Consider the following 5992-nt stretch of genomic DNA (forward strand, 5'->3'; position numbering starts at 1 on the left):
GCTCCGGGGGCGGGGGCTGCGCACAGGCCTCGCCGGAAACAGCTCGGGGAGGGCGCCTCAGCGCGGCGGGCTGCCGGAAGTGGGGGCGTGGCGTGGAGGTGGCGCCGCGCTTCTGCTAACTTACACAGTGTGCTTTATGCCCCAGCGCGTGGTGGGGGCGCTCAGTGCTGAGAGGTGCATTAGGCTGGAAAGAGGTTGCAGTCGTCCTCTGAGAGTAAGAGAGAAAACAGTGCGTTAGAATCGGCAGAAAATGAAAGGGAACGTAAACGTATGGGGGACCCAGTGTGTGCAAAAACCTTACCCCTGTGCTCTTTGAACGCAATCTCTATAGCACCTAATTTTAAATTGCATGACTTTATGCGGGTCGTTAACCAGTTCAACCCGCAAGAACTCCAGGCTGGAGTGTGGTGACGAAGGGAACTTCACTCAGTGCAAAACGGGTCAAAAGGCTCGAGCACCATCAGGCTCCGCTGGGAAGCAGCCTCGGCCGGGCTCCTGCTGGCTGCCGGGCTCCGCTCTGCTCCAGGCCTGTCTGCCTTGCCTGCGCTGGGTGCCTAGGGAGACACAGTCTTCCCTGGGAAGAGAAAGGGACCCCAGAGAATGTTTTACAGACTTGACCAGGGAGTGGCTCGGTGGCTGAGCGCTGACCTATGAACCAGGAGGTCACGGTGCCGACTCCCAGTTGGGCCATATGCCCGGATTGTGGGCTCAGTCCCCAGTAGGAGGCGTGCAGGAGGCAGCCCATCAATGATTCTCTCTGGTCGTTGTTTCTAGCTCTCTCCCCCTCCCTTCCTCTCTGAAATAAATAAAAATATATTAAAAGAAAAGATTGTGACTTTTAAAAATCTGAGAGGAGTTAGCTTGACATGCAGGCAGACAGGCAGGGGTCCAATGGAAAACAAAGGCAGGGGACGTGTAGTCAGGGCCAGACATGGCAGTTTGAGCAAGCCTAATCACAGAAACCTACCATGCAGGAATAAATGTTTCTAGGCTTAGAGCAGGAGGTATGTGAAAGTAGGAAGAGTCTGCAACAATAAGGTGAACTGACCCATAGGGACAGGGTAGTTCAGGCCTGTAGCTGGGCAAGCACAATTGAGGGAATCAATCAGGTGTTGACAGATATAGAGCAGGCTTGTAGCACATATATATCTCTGGAATGGACTGATTAACTTCACAGGACACCCATTATTGGGGCCCCTCCCGGTGCGGGGAGCTGAACCTGCTTGTAACAAATTTTCCATGCTTTTGCTTAAATCTGCAGGTCTGTGATGTCATTTTTCAGCTTCAGGAGACACAACCCCAGACAAAAACCTCAGCTCGCTGTTCTGGTTATCAATTCTAGCTGAAACAGGAGTCTGCCAAATCACTTTATTTCTGAAAATTCTAAGGTGATTTTCAAGCCTACCATAAGGGAGTCTTTTCTCATTTGTCAAGTTAGAATTAGTACCTCCTATCTCTAAAAGTTATGAGGATTAGCAATAATGTGTGTAAAAGACTACTTTCTATCACTGAATTTGACTACTCAGGTGCCTAGAAATGGAATTCATACAGTATTTGTCTTTTGTGACTGGCTTACACTTAGCATAATGACCTCAAGATTCATGCATGTTGTACTTGGTGTCAGAATTTCACTCCATTTTAACACTGAATATTCCACTTTATGTATATACTACGTACTATTTATCTATTCACCTGTCAATGGACATTTTGGTTGTCCACCTTTTGGCTAATGTGAATAATACTGCTATGAACATGGGTGCAAAATTATCTGCTCGAGTCCCTGCTTTCAGTTCTTCTGGGTATATAACCTGAAGTGGAATGGTTGGATCATGTGGTAATACTATGCTTAATTTTTTTGAGAAACCTTCATACTGTTTTATAAGCCCTTTTTTTTAACAACTGTTTTTATTTCACTTCTCCCACAAGAATTTTAATCCAACATAAAAGTATTTCTTGTTTAAAATCTTATGATTATCCATCATAATCCCCTAAAATTTCATATAAATTAAAGTGTAAATTTTCTATTATAAGGAACTAGATGTTAAAATTCCTTCTAGATGATTCAACAGTAATACATGGTTGATCAAAATAACATAAATATATTATTCATTTTATAAATATTAAACAAGAAGAGTAAAGTTTTAATGGACTTGATCTTTAAATGAGATGAATAAAGCTATATGTTCTTTTTTTTTAAAAAAAAGATATTTTTATTGATTTCAGAGAGGAAGAGAAGGTCAGAGAGAAAGAAACATCAATGATGAGAGAGAATCACTGATCGGCTGCCTCCTGCATGCCCCCTACTGGGGATCAAGCCTGAACCCAGGCATGTGCCCTGACCAGGAATCAAATTGTGATCTCCTGGTTCATAGGTCCACACTCAACCTGCTGGGCTATATGTTCTTTTTTTTTCCCCAATTCATAGAGCTGTGGATGAATATTCTATAGATAGGTAGGTAGATAGATAGATAATTAAATTCACAGTAATTATCCCATGGAGACTTCCCCCATTATTCTTTACAAGAAGCAACATGGAAACCTAGAAAACTCTCAGTGTAGAGTCCCACCCGACAACCTCACTGCACTAATTAATCCCATGGGTGCCTTGGCCTCCCCTGGGTCGTGGGTTAAGCTTCAGAACTGCCTTTATTATGCTCCTCCTGGCAGCCGCAGCCCAGTTCCAACTCACAGAGGCACTGGCTTCACCGACTTCCCAGGGGGGCTGTGTACATAACCTGAAAGGGTGTGAGGTTAACACTCCAGGGGCAAACTTTGACAGTGAAAAGCAGGATATTGTTACAGGCCCACAGATAAACTCCTTGCCCTTTCTCTTCCTAACAGACTATTCTAAGAACTAATAGCTCCAAGCAATCTTCCCATAAATGCAGAAATGGCCCATGTATCTGAGCAACCAACTGCGTTTTTTGTAAGACTGTGACAAGTGTAACAATGCACCATGTTGCGTTGGCATTCTGTCTTTCGCTGCCTCATTCCATTTGTCTTTTACTCTCAATGACCTGAGACTCACCCATCCACCCAATAATATGTTAGCACCTAACCTTTTCTTCACACTTTGCCTTCTTGAGAATTCAGTCTAACATATTCATGAAGATAAGTAGAAGGAATGGAAGAAGTTCTTATAGCAATTTCACTTAAATTCCTTGCTTGAGCCCTAGCCAGTCTGGCTCAGTGGATAGGATAGAGTGTCCGCCTGTGGACTGAAAGGCCCCGGGTTTGATTCGGGTCAAGGGCACATGCCTGGGTTGCAGGAGGCAGCCAGTCAATGATTCTCTCTCATCATTGATGTTTCTATCTCTCTCTCCCTTTCCCTTACTCTCTGAAATCAATAAAAATATATATTTTTTAAATTCCTCGCTTGGCTTCCCCCCGGATGCTGTTCCGCAACGGAGGCCTGCCGCCATTTGCCGGGGGAACCCAGGATGGCCCCCAAACTCTCAGACTCTGCGGAGCGGAGGTGCACCGCAGGCAATGAGAGCTTCCGCAACCGCCAGTTCTCCGAGGCCTCCTCGCTCTACAGCCGTGCACTGCGAGTGATGCAGGAGCAAGGTTCTTTGGACTATAAAGAAGAAAGTATTCCCTACTCCAACCGAGCAGCATGCCACTTGAAGGATGGGATGGGAACTGCAGAGATTGCATCGAAGATTGCACATCAGGGGCCGGGGGGTGGCGGGGGGGCGGGTAAGAGATCAACCGAAGGACTTTAACCGGGGGGATTGTCAAGGGGGCGGGGAGACATATGTAATACTCTTTGTAATACTTTAAACAATAAAAAAAAAGAAAGAAAAAAAAAAGATTGCACTTCAGCACTGGCCTTGGTTCCCTTCAGCATGAAGCCATCGCTGCGGCGAGCATCGGCCCATGAGGCTCAGGAGAAGTATCCCCTGGCCTTCGTGGACTACAAGACTGTGCTGCAAATTGATGACAGTGTGATGCCAGCCTTGGAAGGCCTCAACAGCATGACCAGAGCTCTCATGGACTCACTTGGGCAGGAGTGGCGTCTGAAACTGCCCTCTATCCCCTTGGTGCCTGTTTCAGCTCAGAAGAGGAGGGATTCAGAATATCACAAAGAGCCACCTACAGGCAAATCCAAAGAAACCACAACTGCCAAGAGCAGAGTGCCTTCTGGGGATGTGGAGAGAGCCAGAGTTCTGAAGGAAGAAGGCAATGAGCTTGTAAAGGGAAACCATAAGAAAGCTATTGAGCTGAAACCGGTTTGGCTCAGTGGATAGAGCGTCGGCCTGCGGACTGAAGGGTCCCGGGTTCGATTCCGGTCAAGGGCATGTACCTGGGTTGCGGGCACATCCCCAGTGGGGAGTGTGCAGGAGGCAGCTGATCGATGGTTCTCTCTCATCGATGTTTCTGACTATCTCTCTCCCTTCCTCTATGTGAAAAATCAATAAAATATATTTTTTAAAAAAAGAAAGCTATTGAGAAGTACAGTGAAAGCCTCTCGTATAGTAACTGGAGTCCACCACGTACAGCCACAGAGCGCTCCGCTATCTGGCCCTGAAGCAGTACAAGGAAGCGGTGAAGGACTGCACAGAAGCCCTCAAGCTGGATGGGAAAAACGTGAAGGCATTTTACAGTCGGGCTCCAGCCTATCAGGCACTCAGGGACTATAAGTCCAGCTTTGCAGACATCAACAGTCTCCTGGAAATTGAGCCTAAGAATGTCCCTGCACAGATGTTGCAGCAAGAAGTTAACCTAAACTTAAACTAAAATCCCAAAAGGGCAGCAGGAAACCTCCACTGGATGACTTCCTCTGTGTCTGCTTCTGGGACCCAGCGTGCCCCCCAGTGAGCTCTGAAGCTCCCTCCCTCTGCCTGACAAAGCAGTAGTAGCCTCCGACCCCTTAAGAGGCTTTGTTCAAATTAAGCTCAGTGTAGCAAAAACCAGACATTGTTTTGCTGGAAAGGTCCCCTGCTGTGCCGAAGCCCTGTTCTCCATCCCGCTGCCTGGACAGCTGGCGGACCACACAAACAGGTCCTCATCAGCAAACCCCTGGGCCCCGGCCCTGCCCCGAGCATGCTCCAGACAGTGCTGCCCATGAGCGTCGCCAGGCCCACCTCACTGTGGTTCATGAGCAAACTAAGCTGGGGGTGTGGAAGGGGGACCACGGGACTAGAAACACCTAAAGCAGCCTGGTGCGCTGGTTCTCCAGGGCTGCCAGCCTGCCCTGTCCTTGCCATAGTCCCCTGTGTTCTGAGTTCCAGCCCGCTTTGGCCAGGCCCCACTTTGGTAGGGATGCAGAACCCTGACCCTTGGGTGGCTTTGGGGCTCTGTGCTGCTGCTTGCATGGAGGTGCCTAGGCTGGGTCAGGAGCCCAGAGGTGGCCACTCCTCCTGAAGGGGGTGGGAACAAAGGCCTCCTTGAAGTCAGCGTCCTTCTGTTCTGGGCAGGGACTTTGGACCCCAACAGTGGCCCTCCAGGCTTCTTATTTCTTTGTTATACGAAGTTAATTTGAACTGAACTGACTCGGTTTTGTTGAACTGTGCATTTAAGCAATTACATTAAATATTTTTCTTCTGAAAAGTAGTAATAAAATAAAATAAAATCCCTCGCTTGATATTGACCAAAATAACAGTGGTTTATCATCCAATGTTGTTTTTAATAATTATTGGTGGACATTTAACATAGGCTTTCATCAATGCTTTTGAAAGTGAAGAATTAGACACATCATTTTTTCTGAGGTGGGTTTCCTGTAGACAGCAGATATATGAGTCATGTTTTCTTATCCACTCAGTTACCCTATGTCTTTTGATTGGGGCATTTAATCCATTTACATTTAAAGTTATTATTGGTAGATCTTGTTTGTCGTCATTTTTATTCTTTACCCCTGTGTTCCTTCTTCATTTCCTATTTCTTCTTTTTAGAGCTGACCCTTTAGCACAGTGGTTCTCAACCTCCTGGTCCTTTAAATACAGTTCCTCATGTTGTGACACAACCATAAAATTATTTTCGCTGCTACTTC

At 46.8% G+C, this 5992-nt stretch overlaps 1 pseudogene; it reads left to right on the forward strand.

Annotated features, from left to right (window-relative positions):
- Positions 1–3409: 3409 nt before the first annotated feature.
- Positions 3410–5548, forward strand: LOC102766996 (annotated as a pseudogene).
- The last annotated feature ends 444 nt before the right edge of the window (positions 5549–5992 follow it).

The sequence above is a fragment of the Myotis davidii genome, unplaced genomic scaffold (genome assembly GCF_000327345.1).
Source record: "Myotis davidii unplaced genomic scaffold, ASM32734v1 scaffold249, whole genome shotgun sequence".
NCBI classification, from domain to species: domain Eukaryota; kingdom Metazoa; phylum Chordata; class Mammalia; order Chiroptera; family Vespertilionidae; genus Myotis; species Myotis davidii.